The sequence below is a fragment of the Parus major genome, chromosome 3 (genome assembly GCF_001522545.3).
Source record: "Parus major isolate Abel chromosome 3, Parus_major1.1, whole genome shotgun sequence".
Lineage (NCBI taxonomy): Eukaryota > Metazoa > Chordata > Aves > Passeriformes > Paridae > Parus > Parus major.
In genome coordinates this window covers 39,061,491-39,087,516 of record NC_031770.1, presented here as the reverse complement: position 1 = coordinate 39,087,516, position 26,026 = coordinate 39,061,491, and the positions used below count along the sequence as shown (strand labels likewise).

Sequence of the window (26,026 nt, the reverse complement as noted above, 5' to 3'; positions counted from 1 at the left end):
AGTAATATGGTGTTGTCCCTTTAGTGTAATTCTTCTGTCTATCACAGTTTTTTTCTGCTAGTTAAACCAAAAGCATCCCAGTCTCCAGAAAAAGGAAAACTGAACTATGTTTCAGTGGACATATGAAATGCTAAAATCCAGAGCAATCTTTCAATTATTTAAACAAAAAATGAACATCTGTGCCAGAATACGCAGAGAGTCTGATTAATTTGCCCAACATGTGAGCAAGTGGTTTTCATGACTGACTGTACTACAGCATGATTATTCAAGGACATTATTCTTTGGGTTAGGATGAGTTATAGCTTGACATTTGGTTTTGATAATTTACGTATCACTTGCTCATTTTGATCCTCTTAAGTCATTGAAATGTGATCTTGGTTTTGGTTCTTGCTGTCTTGCTCCTCTGTTAACCTTTCCCTTTTTTTTTTTTTACACCTGTATGTTGATTTTTACCCTAATTTTTACAACAATCCTGAAAACATGGACTTGGTTTACTGCAACTTTTCCATTAATCTGAATTTGCCTGTTGAATCAAGGCTACCAGATATATGAAATAAGGGAAAGGAGTATTAGTTGATTAAAACTGTTACCTTGATTTCTATGGAGATGTGTCACCCACCTTCAGTAGATCTGGAGCATAAATTACTCTGCCTATAGTATAAAATATCTTACACAAATATATGAGTACTGTGATGCTAAGAAATTTTTTTAAAATAGTGATAAATGCTACTCTATAAACTGAATACCCAAGTGTTGGAAAACTGTTGAAATGGAACCATTTTTATTTCTTTCACGAGTCACCAGTAAAATTCTGATTATGGTTTTTCTTTGACTTTTCAGCCGTGTCTTCCAAAAGTCTGCCTTCTGGTGCCTTTGTAAGAACCATTATGGAGCAGCTGGCCCTGGTTTCTCTAAGCAGAGGATTTGAGCAGTTGAAAGAGGCGAGCAACTTATGTTATAGTTAAACAAAGCACTTGTGCCTTCAAACACTGCTACTCAGACTGGTATTGTGCCATCCAAAGTCATTCCTCCCTAAGCTGTGCCAGAGGCAGCTGCCATGATCTGCTGTGGCAGGAGACCTGCTGCCTCATTCCTTCTGGCTGAAATGCTTATACAAAGGCAAAATAATTCTTCTACTGATAGATGTTCTCTGGAAAAAAACCTTCTTCCAGCAGAACAGCATTTTTGCCTGTCAGGCTGTGGCTTCGCTGTGGTTTTGCTAGAGTAGTTGTGCCCCATGGTGGTGGAATTGCTCCTTGCTTTCCCTGCAGTGTTCTTCAGCCAGATGGCTGCCTAGCAAGGCTTAAATTTGGACCCAGGTTTAGGAACATGCTCATCCAGTGCCTTAGCTCCTTGTAGCTTCTCAGTTGTGAGGAATGAAGTTTAACACCCTTCTGTTTTTCTGGGAGGGCTTGAGATGATCCTTTCATTTTACTGTAAGTTTGAGAAGGAACTCATCTACACCTGCATACCATAGGAATGACATAGGGTGGAAAGGGACCAAAAAAGAGGAGAGAAATATTAATTATTCAGACAGTGTTTCTAGGCTAGGAAAGTTCTGTATCAGATTCAGAGACCTGCTGCTTCTTATAAGGGGGAAGCCAAAGAGCTAAAGGAAAGAATTTTGCTCAAGGTATCCAGGTTTTTGATGTTCCACACAGAAACTAAGTGGCATGAAGGCAATGAGAATGTTTGGGGGTGTGTAGGTTGAAGAATGACACAGAGATAAGGAGGGTGAAAATGCTTAGAAGAAACTTGATTGGTGTTTGCCCCAATCTTGGTAGCACACCTTCCCTTCCAGCTCATTATGACCCTGTGCAAAATTGTAGTAAACTAAAAACACAGAAACGGGGCAGGATTAAAAGATTGAGTCCAAGAATGCTTGAAAAGACTCAGAAACACACACAGTTTTAATTGCATTAATCAAAGGGATTCGTTCTGGCATCTGAAAACTCTTTTGGTAAAGAAGCACTTTTCATGTAAGCTGACGATGAAAAATGCTTGGCTGAAATAGCAGCAGGATATGAAGGAAACCAAAGTATCTCCCATTTTTGCTTTAGGCCCCTTCTCACCTCCTCCCCTCAGAGCCACTTGTTTCCCCTCTTTGTGTACAGTTCCCCTTGCAGCTGTGCCCCTCGAGATGAGCCGGGGTGGCCGCGTTCCTCACACCTCCGTGCGATGCACACAGCGCTCTCCCAGTCTGCCAGGCTAAGCAGTATTTCTTGGGCCAGACTGTCAGGTTGCTGAGGATAAGTGAGGGTTTCATTTGCAGTGTGCATTCTTTTCCTAAGTAGTACATGCTCTGGAGAGAAGTCAAAAGTGGTCGTATGATTATGAACTCATCCCTCTTTCTTTTCATAAAGTCAGTTCTGTCCAGATGGTATTTCACATGTTGGGCCTACTAAGCTCATTTGTATTGCAAGGGACAAAAATAACATCCTTTTTCTACAGCAATGGAAAATGTGGTGACCCTTGCTCTCTTCTCATCTTAAATCCAGATATTTTTATTGTGCATAGTTATAGCTGTGATTTTTTTATCTTTGAATTTACCTGTTCTGGGCATAAAGGTTGCTGTATAAATTGCCATGTTTGTTATATAAATTAGGACACAGTTCCTTGCTAGAATTTTTTTATTTAATGTCTTTTACAAATTTAGAGCCAATTTACCAAATGATAACCTGCACAATGAAACAGTTTGAAAGAAAAGTTTTATTTGTAAATGCAAAAAGTATATTACCTGACCCCTATCCTTTGAACAACTTGGAAAAACTTAGCATTGTTAATTTCTAGCAATATTACTAGAAGTTAAAGTATTTGTATAAATAAAGAGTGGTCTATCCAGTCTTGTATGACCATTTTTCAGTAAACAATGAGATTTTGAAGTTATTTCTCTCCTTTAATTTTCTCACATTTTTCCCCCCACAATTCTAGTGGTGGAACAGGAATCAAAAGTTATTTTTTATTAAAGGAAAAGAAAAAGAAAATGGCTAGGGAATGTTTTGAGATGCAACTTTAATCATCTTTTGGTTTAATTTTAATACACCTTTTATGGTTTCCTTAACATGAGGCAGGTGTTCTTAAGTGATGCTCCATCTGATGCTGTGATGTGATACAGCTTTTTTCCTCTTCTTGGAAGGGCTTACACCAAACACTCAAGTAACTCATCATCAGAACCACTTTTTGCTCATCTCTAGACTTGTAGCGTATTCAACACACAGACAGTGTAACATCATCAGCAATTTTAACTGTGTTTGTGTGAAGGACTTTTCTCCTCCCCGTCACTCACCCAAAATGTGTGGGTTGCCTTCTGTTTTGGCTCAAGAGAGAGGGTACAAGTTTTGGCCCTGTGCCACAGAGGTGGCAGAGCTCCCACACTTGTCTGATGTCCTCATCTCCAGTGGTGGAGAATGGGCTTGCCAGTGCCCAGCTCTTCCTTGGACAGCTTCAGCTGATGTCATTGTCGAGGCTGCACACTCCTCCCGTGGCAAGGATTCAGGTGACAAGCTAGATTTGACTTCAAGGATTTCAGCTATAAGGCCAAGGCTTTTATGGTGGCTTCTAATGTGAGAGGAAGAGATTACTGATTTGATACGATAAACATTTTCCTTTTGGTCAAAAGAGGGCTTCAGCCTCCTGTCCAGTTTAAGAGCCAGTCCCTCTCCTTCCAGTGTAAAATGTGTTGTGAGAACTCTACAATACATAATGTGGAGCTCCTGCCTGTGGCCCACAGTGTACTGGATGACACCAGACGGTATCTTCTAGCTGCAGGCTGGAAAAGGGCTTGGATAAGCAAATTTCACTCTGCTTTCTCTCTCTGCACCTGACAGCTACATTCTCCAAGCTGAAGCCAGGAGTAGCTTGCAGAGCTAAATCAGAGACCCTCTTTGCTGAGAAGACATCCTACATAGAGGAAGAGGGCTCATGCCTGCCTCATGCTTTTGTGTGGGCTGACAGGAAAGCTTGGCACCCATGTTTTAATAAAACAGGTTTATTCCAATGCCATTAAAAGCATATTCATTTCCACCTTTACTGTCTGGGTAGACATTGTCTCTATAAACTTCATCCATTCTTAAAATTACTTTTCCATGGGATTCAGCCAGCAGCTGATGTCTTCAGGAGGATTTAGATTAACTGTTGTGCAGTGTGCAGAACTGACAAGGAGAGAGTGAAAGTAGAAATTACCCATTAAGAGAGCAAAAGTGAAAACACACAAGTATAATTGTCCTCATTCTTTATTTAAGATAAAACCCACACTTGACCTACTGCCTAGACTGGATTAGATGCCAGGAAGCCAAGTCATGCACCCAGAGAAAGTCCTGGGTGATTTCCCTCCGTGACAGTGCCCTGGGCTCCCACCAGTGTAAGTGACAGCAGAAAACAGGTCCTGAGTGCTGGTAGAGGAGAAATCAGCCTCTCTCAGCTTATGGAAAGAGCTTTATTTGTAGCCACTTTTGGGTGACTCTCTGTAATTGTTCCCAAAGGAAGGGAGGGTTGGCTGGGGTGTCACCAAACCGTGAGGGGCACTGGATGGTCTTTCATCCTGCCCCAGGCCAAGGGTGGCCACACAGAACCTGTTTGCCTGACCCAGGGCAAATATGCCTTGGCTCAGTGCTTGTTTCTGTGTGCTTGGCTGAGGCTGAAGTGATTGTTCACAAACAGGTGAGAGAAAAGTAAAGTGGAGAAATGAAGGGGCAGCCTTTAATGCAGGAAAAGGGAAAAGGCCACTTGAAAATTACTTGAAACCCCCTGAGCCTTTACTGGCAGGATGAAAGATGAACAAATGAAGTGCACTCAAGGTATTTTTAGAACAGTTCTACTCTATGGAAAATAGAAATTTCAGGCCATGAGTATAGATGGGATGGTTGAAATAATTTGGCTCCTTTTGTCATGTCCAGCCTGGAGCAGATTATCTGTGCTCCCAGGAGAGGACTGGGGAAGGAAAAACAACAAGGCAGCATGCCACACATGCAGATTGGCTTCTGGATGCTAGCTTTCCTTCCTCCTAGGATTTTACATTTCGGGAATATATTGATATATAGTCACACAAGGAGCTGCAAATACTTACAGTACTGAGCCACTCTACAGTGATAACCTATGCAATGCAAGTGTATGGGCAGCCACCTGGGTGAAGTCTGTGGAGAATCAGGCCCAGAAAGCTTTTGTTTTTCTCTATGAAATGCAAATGGAATTCAATCAAAGGCCTGCTCACAAACTGGCACTAATTTAAATGTATCTGTGTTTTTTAACTGATACAAGCAATTGATGTGGGTTTTACATAGACATTGCCTAGAGCATTTCCTGGTTTTGTATTGTTGCCCATCAGGGTTACAGAGATGTATCAACCCCTCTATTAATATTTCCTTGCACTCTTAGGTGCTTATGCTGACAGTGAAAACTTCCATAAATCTTAATTCCACTGTGTTTTCCCTTAATTCCCTGCTCTTATCATACAAAGGCAAGTCTTCTTTCAGTTTTTATTTGAATAAGCTCTGCTCTTCAGCTTTGGTTAAATGAGGATCCTCAGCCCCATGAAGTTAAAAAAAAAAAATTCTTTAAAATTATTTTATTTACAGTTCTTGTTCTCCAGCTCTAGTTTACAGAAAGGCCAACTTCTTGCTATTCTGAGAAAAGAGAATTTTTGTGGGATTGCTGCAGGGAGCAACCCTAGACTAGAGGAGAACCAGATCAAGAGTTCACATTTCAATGCTTATTTTGGGTGTTAAAATAAAAGACAAAACAGAATAGAATAGTTCAGCTGGAAAGGACCTACAGTGATCATCTGTCTACCAATATGAACAAAAACAAAACAAAAAAAAACAAAATATTTTATAAAAAAAGCTGCAATTCTTGCAAATTTGTCCCCAGTAGCTATCAAAAGAATTACAAGAAAGGTAAGGAGATATTTTCTTTCCCTTTGGAAGACACCACTAAATCTAATAAACTATGGAAGTGAATGACATTTGGCTGAATAGCAAGAAAATAGATTATTTTTTCAGATGTTACTTATACTTGGAACTCTGTTTGTGTCTAAGCAGAATTGTGTGTATTCAACTGCTGAAAGCTGGAGCTTTAATAAAAGCCATCTCAGGCATGGAAGTGCAGTCTGTAATCTTGGTTTAGGTGAGGACTCCGACATTCTTGGAGCCTGAAACGTGCCAGACAGTCCTGTTGTGGAGAGCAGTGGCTGCAAGATCAGCAGCTTGCCTTGGCCTGAAGGTAAGAGGGGTTCCTGGCCCAGGCACCAGCTGCTTCACGCTGCTGAGCATCTGTTCTGGAAAGCTCCCCTCGGCACCTCTGATTTACTGGTGTCGGCAGAGCATCTGCAGCCCCTGAGAAAGGGTTTGTGGGTCTGGCAGGTGAAGAAATCGGTGAGAATGATGAGAGGAAACAGGTGTGTCTTGGCTTTCTGAAATGGCAGAGTATCCTGCATCAGCAGCGTTCATTTCACTCCTTGTTTCGTCTCATGCCTCTTGAAAAATAGATCCGAAACACAAAGATGATGCTTTCAATACAATGATTGTCGCCACTTTCACTGTAATTATTTTAACTGAAAGTAAGCTGAAGGAACTAAAAGTATAAGTAAATTGTGTAAATCTGTAAGTTAATACTTTCCTCACTCTTATTCTAAGGAAATTAAGTGTATTTGTAGTTCTGTTGTCTGTCCCTCTTTCTGCCCTTTCTTCTGGGCACACTGGGTGGATTTGTATTGAGGTTCCAAAAACATTTGTGAAAACTGGTATCTGGGAACAGGAGTGGGAGTCAGGCACAAATCTGAAGAGAAGATTTTTTTCAATACAAGGCTAAGTTGCTTTTTAAAATGCCACTTTGAGGATGTGTTCATCCTTGACACTGCAAGGAGACAGCAAGTGAGAGCTTTTACCCAGCTTTAGCATAGAACTTAGGTATAACGGGGCAGGAATTGAAAATTCAGCAGTACAGGGAGGGAAGTCATGGAGGAGATAGAGGAACATTTTTTGTTACTGCTGCTGCTTTTTATTTTTTATGTAATTAAAGTTTCTGTGAAGTGATTGCCTTACTATATCTAAGTGTAACAGGTCCTGGGACTGTAATGTGTTTTTATCATTCATTTCATCACTGGTCCAAAAAGACAGAAGCAGTGAAGAACTGAAGAAGAAAATACTTTTAATAGGTCAAGATGGCCAAGATATGGATAATCATGTTGTCTGGATTTATTTATTTTATTGTGGAGGAGAATTTGAAAGACAGGAAATGTTCCAGCACTGGTAGGTAGAAAAAGTGGGTATTAAAAGTAGGTATTGAAAATTGAAGTTTTAGAAATGAGAAGAATTTTGCTGCCAACAGCAGTGGAGAAGAAGGAATAACATAAAAGGAAATAACATCAAAGGAAAAAGACAAGCTGCTCAGTAATATCTGCAAAGTTTAGTTTTAAACAAATAGTCATCCTTCCAGGGCAGCAGATCAGACGTGTTATTAAATGTGTAGTGCTAAACTAAGGGAGATCACTTTAGTATTGAGATGCAGATTTGTGAGCCATTTACCTAAAGGTAATAGTTATATCAGTGTGAAGAGGAGAGGCTCCCTGAGGATAAGATACAGAAAATGACACCTAGGATAGAGCTTTGAAGAGCTTTCACAGACAGGACAAGAGATAGTGGAGGATGAGGAGCCATTCCAGGGTGATGGGAAATCCATGTATCTGCTGGACTGCAATGGAACAGAGAGTGATTTGTTAGGACTGGGGGGCATTAGAAGTGCCCACAGTCTGATCCTTGCAGATCAAACTTACAACTCTTTTTTTTGCATGTTAAAATAAATGGGATACCTCTTCCTTGCAGAATAGACAGAAATCCAAAAGTAGGGCCCAAAGCCTAGGTAAGTTTTTTTTAAAAGAGAAAAAGAGTGGCAAGGAAGGGCAGGAGTCAGGAGGGAGAAATTTAGTGCAGACTGTCACAGAGCTGAGAAGGGGAAAAAACTGAGTGAGGTGCATGTAGTGTTCAGCATAGCAGAGGAAGAGGACAAAGGAAGGGGCCAGGATGGGTCAGGGAAGAGGGGCTGATTGTCAGTAGGAACATTAGGCTTCAGAGGGATGAGGCAGGAGTTTGAATACTGAGGAGCACCTGGGACCTGGGGTTTTGTGTGTGATTGGTGACTACTACAGAATCTTGAATCTATCTAATGGCTCTTCTCTCTTCCCTCCCACATTAGTTTCTAATAACAACAAAATAAATCCCCAAACTGGTCCACTTCATGCTTCAGCCAGCCTTCCTTTCCCACAGCAGTACCACTTTATCCTGAAAGAGACCCTGGCCCTTCCTCCTCCCAGGCATGACTGGGATGCACCTGCCTTGGGAGAAGCAGGGCTCTCATGGTGGGGCCTGGCCCCCAGTGCAGGGACAAGAGAGACTGCTCCTCCTGATGTGGACTTTTGAGGAACTGCATTTTCTTGAGGACCCACACCAAAATTCTTTCACTTCTTGGCAAAGAAATTTCAGAAAAGCAGGCCCTGATAGGCAAGAAATTGTCATCAGTTGTGTAAACAAACTTCCTTCTCTTTCCAGTCTACCTTCCCCTGGCATCCACAACTCCCAAACCAGAACCTCCTGAACACCTACTGCTCCTGTTTTAACTCTAGACACAGCAGCTGAGATTAATGTGAAATTCTGCTTTCTAAAGTTGTATGTGTTAACATTCAATGTAAAGTTACCGTTAACTTTAGCAGGAAACAGAGTTGGATATGGACTGGGAGATGCCAGAGAATCCATGTAAAAATATAATATGTATATAACTTCTAGGAATAAGAAGCAGGTAAATAAGATAAATCTCTGAAAATAGAGTTTGGAGTTTAAGAATGAAAAAAAAATTTACTTAGAACATTTAAGGCAGTTCATCCTAAAACAAAATGGTATTTCAGCAGATACTTAATTGTTTTTTTTCCCCTGTATCAAAGACAAGGCATGGATGTGAAATTAATTTTTATCCTTCACTAGGAGCTTAATATGTTCTTAGGAAATGCAGTCGAGGGGGACCCCACTGTAATGGTTTTCTGCTTATTATGCAGGTGGGTTATGGAAGGGGGAACATTCTGTGTGGAAACTGGTGCAAAAGCAGATGGTGTGTTGTGAACAGACAGACAACCCTTCTGACAGGGGCTTTCCTTTCACACACTCAGCAATGCTAAGGGATAAGGTTCTTTGCAGAGAATGAATACAGGTAAATAATCTGAATAGATGTTCTGTAAGACTGTCCCTTAGGAAGTTATTTCAAATGAAACATTTCCAGGTATCTCTGAAGTGAAACTTGGTAATCAGGAAAACATCTATAGCTCTTAAGCACAAATTCTTTCATGAGTGGAGTAGTCTCAGATATGATATTGGTGGTCTCTTGACATCCCAGAGGGGATGATTGATGTGTAGAATGATCAGTGTCAGCTCATTGTTCATTTTTAGCATAGGTGAGGAAGACTGGAAGTACCACAGGTCTTCATGCTTTCCAGAAACTCACAGTGAACCACAGTATCACTTCTCTTTTTGAAAATCTGGGGCTGTTCAGCCATGTAGTTTACAAGTAATAATGGCTGAGATTGTGTGCCAGTGTGATCAGGGAGTTTAATATTTAATCTCATGGCTGTCTGTGGTGTGCCCTCAAAGCTCTGTCACTGAGACAGATACCTGCCTGTGGGAATTGGAAGTGCTCTCCAGGAACTGTGATGCCTTGTGCTGACAAGTCCTTGGTGAGTGTGAACTCTCACTGTTTTTTTCATCAAAGTGACTGCTGGGGAAGCAGGTCCTGCATCAACTGTGCCAAAGAACAAATCCTATTTTAAAATGTGCTTAGAACATCACATGTGAACAAGGGTGTTTCAATGTTATCAGTCAATGTGAAATCTCTTGTAAGTCCAGTGTATAAAATGTGTAATTTTTAAGATGTAATTCCACAGATCGTATTAGTGTTGTTGTAGTATACAGCAAGTTAGACATAGTGCAATATATAGTTTACCCTGTAAGAGGGTTGCAGATGTGTTTGGCTGAGGCTAGACATTGCAGACCTGTTTTCTATCATTTTGCTCTTGTGTTGTCATTTATACCAGTGCAAGTAGGTGTAAACTGTGGCTAATTCAGGGAGGTGGCAATAGCTGCCCAAAGTGCAGAGACTCATACTTTGTATCTGTTATAGTGGGTATTGAACTGTGAAATACATTTCCTGTTAATTTCTCTTCCAGAGCACATTTCAAAAAGTACCTCCATGTGGGGGAAAGGGGTGGTGGTGTGTGTTTCACTGTTTGGGTGTTTTGCGTATTTTTTATTTTTCTTTTTTTGTTTTGTTTTGTTTTGTTTTGTTTTGTTTTTTAGCAGAAGAGCATACAGGGTTGCTTTATCAAGACTTGTTTGAAAATTTCAAAGATAGTGTCAAAGTCATATAGAAAAAAGGACATTTAAATGAACAGTTATTGAAAGTTGTTACGGTCTTTTTTATTCCTGCTTGAAAGCATCCTCAGTTTTGTCTGACATGGACCTAAGAGCTCCACATCCCATTGTGAAAATATCCCTAATGATGTGCTAGTTCTCAAGGATGTATCAGAGTGCTGCAGCTAACACCCGATAACACTGCTCACTCCAGTGCTGGCACACTTTGCCTGATGGGTGCAAAATCTCTCCTGAAACAGATCTGAGGCAAGAAGTCAGGGTCTGCATTGACTTGCAGGACCATGCAGCAAAAAAATCAGTTCTCACTGAGTCAGGAGGCTAGGCTGCATGCCTGATCCTTTCCCTCGTTGGATCTCTTCTTCTCCCCCTTGTTTTCTTCATGCAGGAAATGGAAGAGTTACTTGTCTAACTTAGCAATTTTCTTTTTTTTATTAGACTAGTTAAGCATTGTGGCAAAGTTTTCTTTTTTTTTCTTTTTTTTTTTCTTCTCCCCATGACTGAAATTAAAGCAGAGCTCCTATGTTTAACACATTAACAAAGACTAGGGGAGTTATGACGAGCATCTTTGCTCTGAGACTTACTCTTCCTTAAGTTTTATTTTATCAAAATTAATGTGCATCTGACAAAGAACTGTGGGATGCACACACTTGTGGAGGTTGCTGGAAATAAATCACTTTCCTTGCTGAAATAAATCACTTTTCCCTTGTTTGCAGGGTTTCTGCTGGAGGAGAGCTACAAGGAGTTTGTTGTTTGCAAAGTTCAACATAGAGCTAACCTCTGGCACCAGGTCCAGGAGGCTGCTCTGCTGCCTTCTCTCTTTGCTCAGCTGGCCTCCTGCCTAATCTTCCTGCTGTAACTGGGATGTTTGCAGTTACTTTCCCTCTCAGTAGCAGTTTGTGTTGAATTGTGTGGTCAGAAAGACACAGACAATATTGTTTGTAGGCTTCTTAAATTAGACCAGCTGCAAAAAGGAGATGGTCTCTGAAGTACACAAGCTCCAGGCTAATAATCTTGTAGTTTAAAGAATGCTTACTAAGCTTCAAAGGGTGTTTTCTCTCTGACATCTCTTCATATAGTCCTGTATTTATTTATTACATTTTAAGTCTAGGAGGGCTGAACTGATTATTGACCCTATCTCCTGTTCAAGGGTCCACTGTATTTCACCCAGTTGTCACACAGGGCAGTGACTGAATTTGGCCAAAGCAGATGGTCCAGAGAGGTGTTCAGTTTTGATAATGACCATGGCTGTTACCATTTGTAAGTGCTCCTGGTTAAGTACTCAAGTGAAGGAAGGTGCCTCTGTTAAAGTGGCTGAATCAAACCCATTGCTGTAAGCACTTAAAAGCTTTGAAAAGAGTAGTTGCAAGGGATTTCTGAAGGCTTCTCATGCAACTTCTGCTTCAAATCTGCTTCATGTTGCTCAGGATCTTTTTTAGTTGGACTTGGCCTGTCTCAGTGTACTCATTCTGAATCTTCCTGGGCTGCCAAGTACAAAATCTTGTGGGAAAATTTTAAATCAGATCCATGACAAAATCCAAGAGTATCACATCCACACAGTTGTTATTGTCAATGTAACCTGTCAAATAATGAAAATCTGCTGATGGCAGTCATTGTTTTTATTCAGTAAACTGTTTCATCTAAGAGCCTCGAAACTGACCGAGGCATTGATGAGAACTTTTCCGTGAAATTTGCCATCAGCGGATCCAGTCGAGCCTACCTCATGGCTGAGGTCTCCTTTGCTGCCTCAGTTGTGAACCTTTGCACCTCTGGCTCATGCCTGGAAAAGAAAATGTGTAAATACCTTACACTTAACACTGCTTCCAGCAGAGCCAGACCCAGGCATTTCTGAAACACCAGTGCAGTACAGCTTGTGCACTGCTCCTGGGAGCAGCACAGAGCAGCTGCTGGATGGCTTTGGGGCAGATGGAGGAAGATGTGGGAGCAAAGAGTGAACCCATGTAACTGCACTTCTCTGGGTCTCATGGAAGTACAATAACAGCTTGAAGTAAAATCACTGTTTATGGACTCATCAGAACAGCATTTGTGCAAAACTTGCTGGGTTCCTCTCCATCCCCTCTTTTTCTGTTGGAAGATGGGTAAGATGGCCTGAGCAAAGTTTTAAATCTGTTTCAGTTCTTGGCCTCTGAGACAGATTTTGTATTTTCATGTAAAACTGCCTTTTATGACAGATCTCAGAAACAGACACTAGCTTTTCTAGCCAGCAAGAAAAAGAGATAAAATAATTTAAAGAGTTTTCAAGTTTCACTGTTGCCAATGATCAGCTTGCCACAGAAGCTCTAAATGATGGGCTGGTGCTACAACTAAGGTGGTATAACAGCTATTGCTGCTAAGTCAGCTCCCCTCCCTTTCCTGTCCTTGGTCTCCTGCTACTGTTTCTCTGAAACTAGAGTGAGGCAGCTCATAGAGATCAAACAAAAATAATAAAAAAAAATGTGTGGGTGGTTTTTTGTTTTGCTTTGTAGGGGGGTTTTTTGTGTTTTTTTGGTGTCTTTATTCTTAATTGTGAACCGCCACGACTTTAGTTGCACGATAATTTTAGATTGATGTGAGCTGTGTAAAGTGGTCAACTCTGGCTCTTCCCTGCTTGTGCTCCTGTTGGATCTCACATCCCCTGTGTTGGGGGGAAGACCTTTGCTCTGATCTGGAGGAAATTCATCTCCCCATTCCACTCCCTAATTTTTCTCCAGGTTAGTTTAGAGATGCTTTCATGATATGGCTGATTACATAGCTGTACAAATACTAGGAGGAGGGGACAGGACCTCCTGTAGCTGGTAAATTCTACTTGTTTTGACTGAGATATAACATGGAAGGGCTACTTCAAATATGCCCTTGTAAAACTGGATCTGTTTTGCCAGCACTAAATCATTTATTCTCTACTTTCATTGAAGGTAAATTAGTGCAGAATACAGCTCGATGGAAAGAAAATACATAGGATGAGAAGAGACTGAAGCATAAATGGTAAAACATCATGGGGTCCTCTCAGAAGTCTTTTTTCTTCCAAAGAAATGGAGATTGGCTTCAATAAGGAAAATATAATCTCTAAAACATTCCTGCATTTTATGTTAGTTACTTACTTCCAGGGGAAGATGAATTTTGGGATGGCACATGAAGGGGCAAATAAACTATCATGAGTTGAATATCCCATTAAGAAAATGCATGCTTCTGGCTTTGTTTTCTTTCTTCTTCCCACAGCACCCAGCCAGACTGCTCAGATCAGCACCCTACCAATGGCAGCCTCATTCTCATAAACACACAAAGCCCCAAAAAGAAACTGAGCAAATATTTCCTGTGGTAAGTGTGAAAACCCCAGCCCTTGCTGGCTCGTCTCAGATGAATTTTGCTGTATAATTACTAAGCTGAGTGTCTGAAATTAAAGCTGTGGGTTTTCAATTTGGCTTACCAGAACTGCACTTGGTAGCCATTTCTACAGAGTTATTGTTATTGTACTGCTTCCATCACCGGAGAAAAGAGTTGTGGTGCAAAAAGACTGTACAGCATGCAGGTGGTTATAGAGGAGACCTGTGGCACAGCAGATAATTTACCACAGTATTCTGCAACATCTCTCCCCCATGTCCAGTCTCTCTCAGCTTTTCAGTTTCTTTTTTAAAAAAATTATTTTCTTATGGGAGCACTGGCTCTTGACCCTCCAGAGCTGCAAGGTTAGAGCTTCTTTCCTGAAAAGCTGATGGCAGGGAAGTTGTCAGGAACTATAATACATACAGCTGGGAAGGCATTTTGTGGCATCACAAATGTAAGGAGAAAGGCCAGTTCATGTTACGAGATGACTTGTGAGTGCAGCACAAAGGCTATCGAGATCATTTGGTTCTAAAACCCATTTTGTTTCTTGTGCTTTGCTGTAAAAATCTATCTGCTGACACAGTGGGGAGGTTATTGCAGACTGCTGCAGGATGGATAGAGAAAGATTAGTCTGGCGATCAAGGGAACCTGCAAAAACAATTATTCATGAGCTCACCTTACTCTTCCTTCTGACAGCTGGGAAATAAGTTTCTAGTTAAAATATAGAGAGTGGTTACCTTCTCTATGTCTCTTTCCATATTTCCTTTTCTACAAGAATACTCTGGCAGTTGTGCTCCTGAGTTAGGTTTCTGGGCTTTGGTTGTTTATTTAGGTCACAGACCAGTCCTGGGTAGGGCAGTTTGTGTTATATTTCCATGCTGAAGGAACAGGCACTGTTTCCACAGCAGTTTCTGGAAAATAGGAGAGACAGCATCTTATGTGTACCAAGTTCCCTTAGGATTCTGTTAACAGAACTGGATTTAGGGGCAGTAAGAAATCCATGTATACCACTCCCCGATAGCTTTAGAAAGAGTGCTCGATTCATTTATTTGTCAGCAAAGCCATGCCATGCCATCTCTGACCTCAGGCATGGAGAAGACCACACTGCATTTTTCACTGTTGCAGACAATAAGGTCCATTCTGCTTCCCACTGGTCTCTCTTGAAGAGATGCCCAGCTACCTCGGAACTTCACAAGTGCCCCAGCTGGCACAACCAACTGCTGAAGCAGTCACAGAAGCAACATGCACCTGGATTCAGCTCTTTTACGACTGGCACTGCTTGACTTCAGGCTTGTGACTGCTCCCAGTCATGCTTTGAGTTTCTAGGAATTGCTGCATCTGAAATAGTTGTTAGTGAAAATAAAAGTATTAGGGAAAAAAATTATGTGAGCTAGTCAGGAGCTTGAAATTCATCTACGGCTGCTTGTCAGAGGAGGCACATCCATCATATAGGCTGTGCTGGTTTTGTCTGGGGTAGAATCAACTTTCTTCACAGTCTCTGATATGGGGCTGTGTTCTGGATTTGTGCTGAACACAAGGTTAATAGTGTTGAGATGTTTCTTTTATTGCTGAGGAAGGCTTACACAGAGCCAAGGCCTTTTCTGCTTTTGGTATGGCCACACTGATGAGGAAGTTGGGGGGTTGATGGGAGGCTGGAAGGAGGCACAGCCAGGACAGGTGACCCCAGCTGAGCAAGGGGACATTCCAGACCACATGACATCATGCTCAGGGTATAAAGTAGGGGAAGAAGGACATGAGGGGATATTTGGAGTGACAGCCTTTGTCTTCCCAAGTAGACATTGCATGTGACGGGGCCTGCTGTCCTGGAGATGGCTGAACACTTTTCCTCTGGGAAATTAATTTATTTATTGTTTTGCTTCACTTTTTTCTGTGGCTTCTTCTTTCTCTATTACGCTGCCTTTGTCTCAACCCATGAGTTTTCTTTTACCCTTCTGATTCTCTCCCTGATCCTGCTGGTGGGGAAGTGAGTGAATGGCTGTGTGGGGCTTGGCTGCTGGCTGGGGCTAAACCATGGCATAGATTTAGATGGAAAAGCAGCTGCAGAACTGAACTTACACCTTTGAGATTTGGGCAATGCCCAGTAGCTTTGTGTAGACACATCCCTCCCTCTCTAAACCTTTGCTGTATGAGCAAGACAGTGCAGCTGACACTTTTCTAACTCCTTTTAAACCTCCCATCCTCTTGCAATATGTTCCTTACATGCTGCTTCTCTCAGTCCTTATTTGCTTACTCTTTTTTTTAGCACCAAAATGCTGCTCAGCTTTAAAACATTGGTGTAAAGGCCCTAGGTTAAAAAATAAATGCCTAAAGATTGGGGTGGTAGGGAATCTAGGACCTAGAGGTTGCAGAATTGCTGGCATCAGACACCTAATTAGGGGCTCAGGGACAGATTTAAAGTGCACAAGCAGCTGTTCAGGCCCTCTCTCCTAGAAGGAGATAGGAACACTAGTTGAAGTTGGGCACTAAATATTTTGTGAAATCCATGCTGTGCTTTGGTGTTCGGATGATCTGAAAATTCCAGTCCCATTAATTCTGAGTGGTGGAGAATATCATGTGTCACTTGTGTGTTTTGGAAAATGGTTCCAGTAAACTATTAGTTTTAGGCACCTATTTCTAAAAATCTTGAGCTGGAGGTGCTAAAAGTTGCTCTTTAGGCCCAGTTCACAGCTCGAGGACCATTTAAAATAAAGCAGACTTTTAAGTGACTTTTATAAGAGAAGAGTTTTAGGTATAGTTTATTAAGTTATTCAGTTATTTCAAGAACAACAGAAAATATTTGTGTTTTTTTCCCCTTTTGTTCTTTTTCTCTCTCAGCAGATGGTCCCCTCTGCCTTCACTGCCCAAATGTAAATGGGTGCAGAAATTTCCAGATGAAAGTTTATGACATAAATGAATCCCTGGTGGTTGATTTTTGTTTTCCTCTGTGAAGTCCACACAATGGGAGGCGGCTGCTTATCACCGAGTAAGATCACCGAATGATTTAATGGGGGCTTAAATGAAAAGTAAGAGTTTTCATACTGGTGTGATGTAAATCCTGCGTCCAATTAAAGCCTCAAAGCATTTTTTAAAAGCTGTATAAAAGGTGAATCATTTCTGTAAACAGCCCTTAAAGTGAAAACCCAACACCTTTGCTGTGGGAGAAGTAATACAATCTCAAATACCTCAGCAAACAAAGAGTCCCTTCCCTTCTGCGAGCTGCTCTCCTTTTTTCAGCAGCTCAGCATGGGGTGCCAGAAAAATCATTAACGGGCCCATCTTGCACTTCTGGCTTTTCCACACCTGCGTATCCCCATCTCTGCTGTAACTTTATGGACCGTGAGGAGGCAGGTTTGACGCCATGAAAGACAGGCTCAGCCAACAGCTGCAGGATGGGCAGAAAGCCAGACAGTAAAATGTAAAGAGGGGGAAGGAGAGGCATCACCTTTGAAGTTTACCAAAAAAAAAAAAAAAAAAAAAAAAGAGAAAAAAAAAAAAAAAAAAGCATGACTATGACCATTTCCTTTTTTANAAAAAAAGCATGACTTTGACCATTTCCTTTTTTAATTAGCTGTCTCAGGTACACTGAGCCAGCGGTTTAAATGGGTACTGGCAGGGAGTTGTTGGAAATGTTGAAGGTAAAATACTGTTTCATCACAATGTGACTATTATTTTCTTGAAATTTTTTCACTCTTTTTTTGGTCGTCTGGGGTTTGTTTGTTTTGTTCTGTGTTAAGTTAAACATCCTAGCACAATGTCAGGGAAAAGAGCTTATTTCACTTGGGAATGCCTGAACTACAGCTAAAATCTGTACCTTTACAAGTGTGAAAAACAACATTAAAGCTATGTTGAAGGGTACTTGGATCCCATGCTAGCCAGGAAATTGATGATTACCACTCCCATAGCAACCAGGACACACCTCCAGGACACACAGGTTGAAATGTTTTATTATTTGTATATAGTGTTACTTTTGCTCACTATCCATGCTAGCACCAGGAGGTTGCTTTTGATTTGAGCTACTGTAGCTGAAAGCCAAATTGGAGGGATCCTGTAAAGGAATTGCAGTTGCTGAAGGAACCAAACTTTCCTGTGCCCCCAAGAGGCCAAAAATTCCCTTTGAACTAGCATGTCCCTGCTCCTGCCTGTGCATGTTAAAGTGTGTTCAGGGAGAAAATGCAAACTGCTGTAGTCGTCCATATAGGGACTATATGCATTTAATTTACAAGGCTTAAGAGTAACTGTTTGGAAATTTATAATCTATGGTAGGGTGAGATCCAGAGATAAAACTTTAATAATTCTGAACTGAATGAGCTGTCTACCAGGTAGAGAATTTCTATGGGGTGATGGAAGGATGATACAGTCAAATCAGGAACAAGCTCAGTGAGTATTGCTCAAGCCTCAGAAAATTAATTTGGGAATTTACTGGGGGTACAAAAAATCCTTCAGACTGAACAGGGGAAAAAATCAACAGAATTATCTATTGTCCTGCTGTAAAGTGCAGAGTGATCTCACAGTAAAGTTCAAAGATGTAATATCGATGACATAAAACTTCATTGTGCTTTGTAACTGCAGTACTCTTGAGTCTGTTCTCTGCTTGAAAGAAAAGAAAAAGTAACACTGGATATTACTATAAACCCACCAAATTCAGGTAGAAATTTAGCTTTATACAAGAGTTGAATGTGGTCCAGTGTGTCAGTATGTTTTAAAAGCTTTAAAAAAGAGAAAAAAGGGATACCAAACTGAACTGTTTTATACACAGGAGATTTGCATAATTAAAAAAAAATTGTAGCATGGAGTATTATCATGTGATTTTTTATGCAATATTTTCAAGCAGAAAATTAAAAAGAATGCTTAGATTCATGTTGATAAACTGTAGTTGAAATACATAATTTGATATGTCACAGGTAAAGAAAAACATTTATGTAAATTAGGTTAAGATACTATTTAATTTATTTATACATCATCTATTTTTGGTAATCTAGTATACACTCTAGTATAATAAATCAGTCTGTCATTCCTTGATGTTTTTTTTTCCCCATCCCTGGGCATAAGAATTAACAGGAAAGCATACTAGGGAGCATGCAGGTTGATGGTTCTCTTCACCTGAAATCACTCCCAGTTTAGGAGTGTTGATTTCGTATTTTAAGATCAAGTACTGTTGATAGACTTCATGGTGTTTTCAGAAGTAATTTCTGTAGACTAATGGCCTTTAAAAAGTCTCTCTAGAGTTTATGGCTTTTTGCACTCTGCTTAGCTAAGAACAAGACAAATTTTTTTTCCCAATATATTACAATAAAATATGAACAGATAACAGCTTTTTGTAGAGGATGTTAAAATACAGGTGAATCAGTAGCATAGCTCATAAATATTTTGGTTTATGTTTATGAGATTCTTGTCAGAACCTGTACATTTTTGTAAGGGATTGGATCTTGGAAAATTCCATTAACTGCAAAAGTTTTAGGTTTATTTGTTTATTGGAACCATAGATCTACAAGGTTCATTTCTTTTAAAGAAAAGATAATCTAAGCCATTGGTCTTCCAGTGCAGCCTCAGATAATACCTACTCATCATTAATAGATATTTATATAACTTTTTTCTCAGGGACCTGCTTTCCCTGTCAAACTTGGTCCAGATTCCCCATCTCCTTACCTTTAAAATGTGTATTTCTCAACCTGGAACTTTAACCTTCTTCCTGCAACTAGAGCCATTCCTCTTTTTTTAAATTATTTTTTAATTATTTTTCCCCAGTAACTAAATAAATAGGAAAAAAACCCTATCAATTCCTTTGCTCAGGCTTTCAGATGATAGTTTCTTCAGTCTTTTTTTTTTCCTTTGTTTAAGCTATCACCATTTTAATTACTTGCATTTTCTGAACTTCTGCTGACCTTCATTATTGTCTTCAGCTGTTCAGTGTCCCTCTTGAAGCAGCTCACACACATCTGGATGTGGTACAGCCTTGAAGACGTAACACAGCATAATGACTGAATTATTATCTTTTGTGATTTCCAGCCTGGATTTATGCTTCTAGTTCCTCTTGCAGCACTTGGGTTTGCAAAGCTTGCAAGGCTTGGTGGTTACTCAGCTTTCATCTCACGCTCTAAGCAGCTGCTGGGCAGCCTGGCTTCGTCTAGTGCATTATTGTTGCCTGTGTGCACTGCCTTGCATCTGTCTGTGCTGGATAGCCTGCTGCTGCTGCTGCTGCTGCTTCAGACCATGCTCTCAATTTGTCCAAATCATTTCTTATTCTAAACCCAGCTTCCTGGCAGTCTCTTCCCACCTGGTGTCATCCACAGGTTTAATAAAATTATCCACTACTCTGTCACTGCATGATGTATTACAGAGTCTAAGATTAATACAGGAGGAATACAAATAGAGTTTGTCAAAAGGATTAAAGCTATGTCTAGTGCTTCTAGTAGTGGTCCTCAGAATACTAAACCAGGAGCCTCACTGATGAAGTGTGTGGATGTACAAGGACTTACAGCCTGGAAAAGAAAAGGAGCTGGGAAGTAATAGGAGAAACAACTTCTACCTTCCAGACAGAAATACAGCCTGACTTCCTAGTAATGTATTAGCACCTCTAGTGACAGAACTAAACATTGAATTTGTGATAACAGAAAAAATTATTTTGATGAATAGGCTCAGTTTTCCCATGTGTATTTGTTCCAGGTGATTTATGAATGTCAGTAGGGTAAAAGTATAACCCCTGTCCTAGCTCCACTTTTTACACTGAGTTTTGATGATGGCTGTGTTGTCCTCCCTAGCTGACTGCCTTTTTTGTACTGACATAAAGGAGAATCTCTGTAAAGCACCCCCAAGCGAACCATGACTGAAGTCGTGCTGCTCTCAGGAAAGTAGACCTGAGTTCTGTCATGTCTGGATCAGAGAGAGAGCTTTTCATAAAGGGCTCCAGAAATACATACATTATTCTTTTGGTACCTTGCAACCCTAGCAAGCTGGGGGTCAGTAAGTCCGACAAGTTAAGGAGAGTGGGATGGTTTGGGAACTGTCCAGGAGTTCCAGTGAATCCTGGAGATACAGGGGGAAAATATTAAAAGGCATTTTCATCAGCACCAAATGAGTGCTGTAGCAGACTGTAAGCCACCATGCTGTTTCACAGCGTGATTAGCCTTGAATGAGCCTTCACATGGGTTTTTCTTCTTTTTAAAACTTAGACTGTTATCACATTTTGTTCTCAAGGTAGGAATGGTGAAGTCTCATTGGAAGAAGTCAGAGTATTGCCCACTGAAACAGTTGGCAGCCTCCAATTCCTGTTTATCCTGCTAGGCTCACGTTTTAGTATTTCTGTTTTATGCTAAACCTGGATGTTGGATTTTGTCCCACAGCTGCAGCTTTCTGGGCCCTCAGAATTGCAGAGAAGACCTGAAGAGCCATGGGAGGAGGGGAGTTCTCCCAGCAAATCTTCACAGCATCTCTCTGTTATCCATGCTTTCTCCTCACTCCCCCACCTCCCAGCCCAACAAAAAACCCCAAGGTTTATTTGAACTCTTGTAATTAGATCTGTCTGGGAGAGCAACCAAAGTGTCAAGGTTTCAAAGAGAAATTCAGAGAAGTCAAGAGCAAGTAGAGACTTGAAAAGGGAAGTCGAAAAAGAAAGCTAGTCTTTATCATGGTAATAGTAATGAAGCCAAGCTGAAAAAGGCCAGACGAGGGGCTGGGTTACTGTACTGTGAAGTGCCAGGGCAGCATCCCGAGAGAGGGGATTAGAGAACCACGCCAGCCCTCGGGACCGCTGTCATTTCTGGTCCTCCCTCGGAGCAGCGGTGGAGCGGGAAGCGCCCCGGCAGCAAACCCTGACTGACTGCGGGAGGCAGCGTTCGGATGGGCAGGAGGAGGTTTCTCCCGCTGGAGATGGGCGGGGAGCCGATCCAGAGAGCGAAGGGATCGTGGAAAATGATTTCCCGGCGCAGGAACCCCCATTTCTGTGAAGCCGCCGCGCAAAATCTCCGGCCCTGTGCGAGCGCATCCTCCCCGGGTACCCCCTCCTTCGGCGCTGCAATCGGGCTTCTAATCAATTAGGCAAATTGACTGCAGGAGTGAGCTATTTCCTACTCCTGGCAACAAAACCGGCTCATGTTAACTCCATGTTTCCCAGGAGCCCTGCTCTTCCCCACCTTATTTTTTTTCTTTTTTTTTTTTTATTTTTTATTTTTTCTTTTTTTACGAAAAAAGCAGAGGAGTTTCTCGTAACTGTGCACTGTTACTCCAGACACCAAAATAATTTTGCTAAGTGTGGGAGGATTGCGATGATCCTTTGAAAAATTGTAAATTCGGATTCCAAGGGACAAATATTCCAGTTAAACAGGAATTGGGAGCATTTTCTCTTTAAATGCCATTCAGCCAAAGACACGGGCGCACATGAGCAGATTCACATGTGGCCAGAGAACTAGTCCTGCATGTATTTAACTCTCGAGGCATCGAGCATGAGGTGCCACTTGGCAAATACAGCTGGAAAAGTCCTGAGGACGGGAGTTCCAGATGAAACCTAAGCTGCACTTTCCCTTGCTGTTGTCCTTCGTATCAGGAGTTATTTCTACCGGGCTCCACATAAAAAAATCACCCAAGTCCCAAAGATGTAGGCACAACGTATTGGCCAAGGGATGTCACATCCGTTCTTAAGCAATATTTTACATATACCAGACTACTGGTTTCACAGATTGTTTCCAAAGATGTCACCGGGCTGGCACTGATTCTAATGGTTTTGTTCTGTCTGATTTAATTTGCTGTCTCAGGAGTTTAGTTTGCTGTAACTTTTAACAAGTGCTACATATGGGACAGAAAAAAAACATCCCCCAGAGGGCTGAATCAGCTGCTTTCCAAAATGTGCAGCCGAGCAGCCCAGCAAGCACATGGCCCTGCTCCTGTTTCTGTACAGTCCCAGCCATTGCTGGGTCTCACTCTAGTGGGACACAGAATGCTGGAAGTGTTTTAGAAAGAGTCATCCACACCAATATTCTAGAAATTGAAAGTGGACCCTGCATTAAGAATGATTCCTGAAATCTTCTGAAGCTCAGCTCCAGAGCCTTAGCTCACAGCTGGTCCTGAAAACACTCAGAAATTCTAGAGATCAAGTAACTCTCATTAGAAATAAAATAACTTCTTTGTTGTTGTTGTTTTTTTGTTTTGTTGTTTTTTTTGCTAGATCTGTTTCCTTGAAGAGGCAGGCAAATAATTCAAGCTACTGAATTCACACAGAAAAGGAAAACAAAAGCCTCAATGAATTTACCATCATATCTATATCTATATATATATATATATAAATTAAAGATTGTTGAGATTAAAAATTGCTACTCAAAGTCATTAATGACCATTTATTTATTCATTGTAAATTACATGTAAATATACATTTCATGCACGAGGGATGGTGTCACACAGTAATAATAATGAAAATAATGAATAATAATAATGAAAAGCAGAGAGTGTTAGTGACAAGTCATGTTTGCTTGCTGGACCAGTTAGCAGAATAGGGGGAGTTAAAAGCTATCTATTTTCAGATACATAATATAAACATTATATTTTATAAAGAAAATTTCATATTTCTACAGCAATTCCAATATGATAAAAAACTGTAATTAAACCAAATATTTTTTACGCTGGATCTTTTTTTGTTATAGCATTTCTGGGCCTAGTGCATCAAATTGAGTGTTTAGGAATTTCAAGAGGTCATTAAATGTCCAGTGTTACACAGTATTATACAGACAATATTTATCTCCTGATTATAATATGAAATTTCCTTTGAGTAAACTCAGTTGACAGTAGTCACAGTGTCAATTTTTTTTTTTTTACTTACACTACAAAAACCTGTAAAAGAAATATTTTCAACATGAAAGGCACCTTTTTTATATGAACTTTTACTATGTTTAATTTAATATTGTATTAAGAAATATTCAAGTATTCGGAACTTTATCTAAAAGAGCAAGTTAACTAACAAGTTATTTAACAGATTTATGAAAAATTTTAAAAAATGTTATTATACTAGCTTCTGATTTACAAGTGTTTGTTTTTGTTTCTCCATCTGCAAAAATGATGGCAGAGTGTTATTCACAATTGTCTATTACCAAAACAATGGGAAAAAATGTCCCAAATATTAAAAGTCTTCAAAATAACTGACACTAGTGCTCCCATGTTAATCATGTTCAAAAAAAGAGAAAATAATAAATGCAGTAGGTACCTGAAAAGTTGATTCAATTTCAGATTTATTTGCCCAGGTATAACAACAAATTTTGGTAAAGGAAGGTAATAAATCTACTTCATTTCATGCTCTGTGTTACATGAATGAATACATTTTGGACCAAAAGGCCTTAGGGACAGAGAAGCAGATCAACATAAAGAAAATCCCAGTTGCCTTAAGACCAGATCACTGTTTTCCCATTTCAAAGTCCTTTTCCAGCTACCAGAGCAATAAAACTGAAATGTAATGAATCTTGTTTAAGAATGTGAGCTGGAGGGATCAGAGTGGTAACTTGAATTTGTTGTTGTTAAAGCAAGTCCTCTCCTTGTAGAACTCCAATCTTGTTTAGGGAGCTGATGGACCTCCTTGCAAACTTCTTGCTTAAGCTTCCTTGAAGCCTTTAGGAATACAGCTGGCTCCTCAAGAGAGAGCAGCCTCAGTGTTTTGATGGGTCTCTCACGTGTTTTAATGATCTCAAGGAGAAAGTCACAGTGAGGCTTCATTTTAGAAAGTTGAGCTCTTTAAAATTTACCCTGACCTATGTGTTCTTCCCTGTGAAACAAAACCCACTTCCATGCCTGAGCTCTGATGAAGCACTTGATTTTGTGACAAAATACTCTCAGTCCTCCAGAAAAACAGGAGATTGTTTGTAATGCTGGGAGAGAACTATAGCAACCCTGGTATGCAGAGGTGCACATTTTCAGGACAAAGCTAACTCTAAGCAAAATTCTTATTTTAAAGATTATTTTAAAAAATTACACTTCTGGTAGATCAGTGGGAAATCTGCCCAGAAGACTGGAGGGGTAGGATTTATTTTCAGCCTCTCCCTGTTCTGCATGACTTTTATTGAAAGAAAATTAATTCAAAGAAATTTGAGGCAAGCATAAAGTAATACATTTAAAATAGTTTTTGGATGCACATTTCATGGTTTTGTTACCCTACAGGTTTCCCTGTTCTGCATGACTTTTATTGAAAGAAAATTAACTCAAAGAAATTTGAGGCAAGCATAAAGTAATACATTTAAAATAGTTTTTGGATGCACATTTCATGGTTTTGTTACCCTACAGGTTAGAAATGCTGTATTCTCAAGTATGGGACATTTAAAAAGTTTATTTTCTCTAGATCTTCGAGGCTTTGAAAATGGGGTTTAATATCTCGTGATATCTAATACCTGCAGATAAGCCTTTCAAGAAAATGATATCAGGATTCTTACAGAATACCAGTTTTCAGGTATGAGTCCAGAGTATGTAGTAAAACAAGGAGTAGTAAGCTTTTATTATTACAGTACACCATAAAAAGAAATGCTGAATATTTACTACTAAAAAGATAGATGAAAGTCAAAGGGGAAATCTGAAAGACTAGTTTTGTTTAATTTAATTTCTGATTTTTTGATATCTCGATGATACATATTTGACTAAATAACCATTATTTCAAGAAATAAAATAGAACAAAATAATAAATAAATATTTCCTTTACTTAGCTAATACTGTAGTGAATATCAAAACCAGCAAAACCCACAAATGGCTCATGATAATTTCAGGCTGTGGGACATTCTTACTTCAGGGATGTATGGCTCTTCTTGAGTAACAAAGCCCTTAAATGCTATCCTATCACTAACTTCTTTTGCATTACTCCTCCAATTGTTTTTTCATACTGTGTCTTTAACAAGCAGTATGCACGGGGGTATTAACCCTAAGTGTTACTCTGGTACAGGAAACACACATAAAACAGTAGCTAACTCTGACAGCATTTTGCTTATTTTTAACCACCTACTTTAAGCATTTCAACTTCTCCCTATCTCGGCTATCCTCTGTCACTTCATCATGAGTCCAGGCTGGTGAACTCAGAACTGAGCTAGCCATGAACCTCACTCCCCATGCCAACTGGCAGAAATGTACTTTCTTATTCATTCCAAAATTCAGTCCAAAACTATGGTCTAGGCAAAAAGATGGTGAATGGTTCCAGTAACCAACAGAAGTTTCAAGCCAAAGCTTGAAAGATGCATTCAGTTCTGAGCATGTTATTGATTGTGACCATATCTGATGCCCTTTAGTTGTGTTCAGTATTCTGCTAGGAGGGTGCAGAATTGTTTTTTGTTATGCAGTTTTGTTTTTCT

At 40.3% G+C, this 26,026-nt stretch overlaps 1 long non-coding RNA gene across 3 annotated transcripts; it reads left to right on the top strand.

Annotated features, from left to right (window-relative positions):
* Positions 1 to 12,072: 12,072 nt before the first annotated feature.
* Positions 12,073 to 23,567, top strand: LOC107201404. Of its 3 annotated transcripts, XR_004496332.1 has the most exons (4): positions 12,073 to 13,385; positions 13,620 to 13,718; positions 16,560 to 16,707; positions 21,065 to 23,567. It is a non-coding gene; the product is annotated as an uncharacterized LOC107201404 (long non-coding RNA). The 3 variants fall into 3 exon arrangements; XR_001520187.3 differs by having other exon boundaries at positions 12,073 to 13,718; positions 16,563 to 16,707; XR_001520188.3 differs by having other exon boundaries at positions 12,073 to 13,718.
* Positions 23,568 to 26,026: the final 2,459 nt, after the last annotated feature.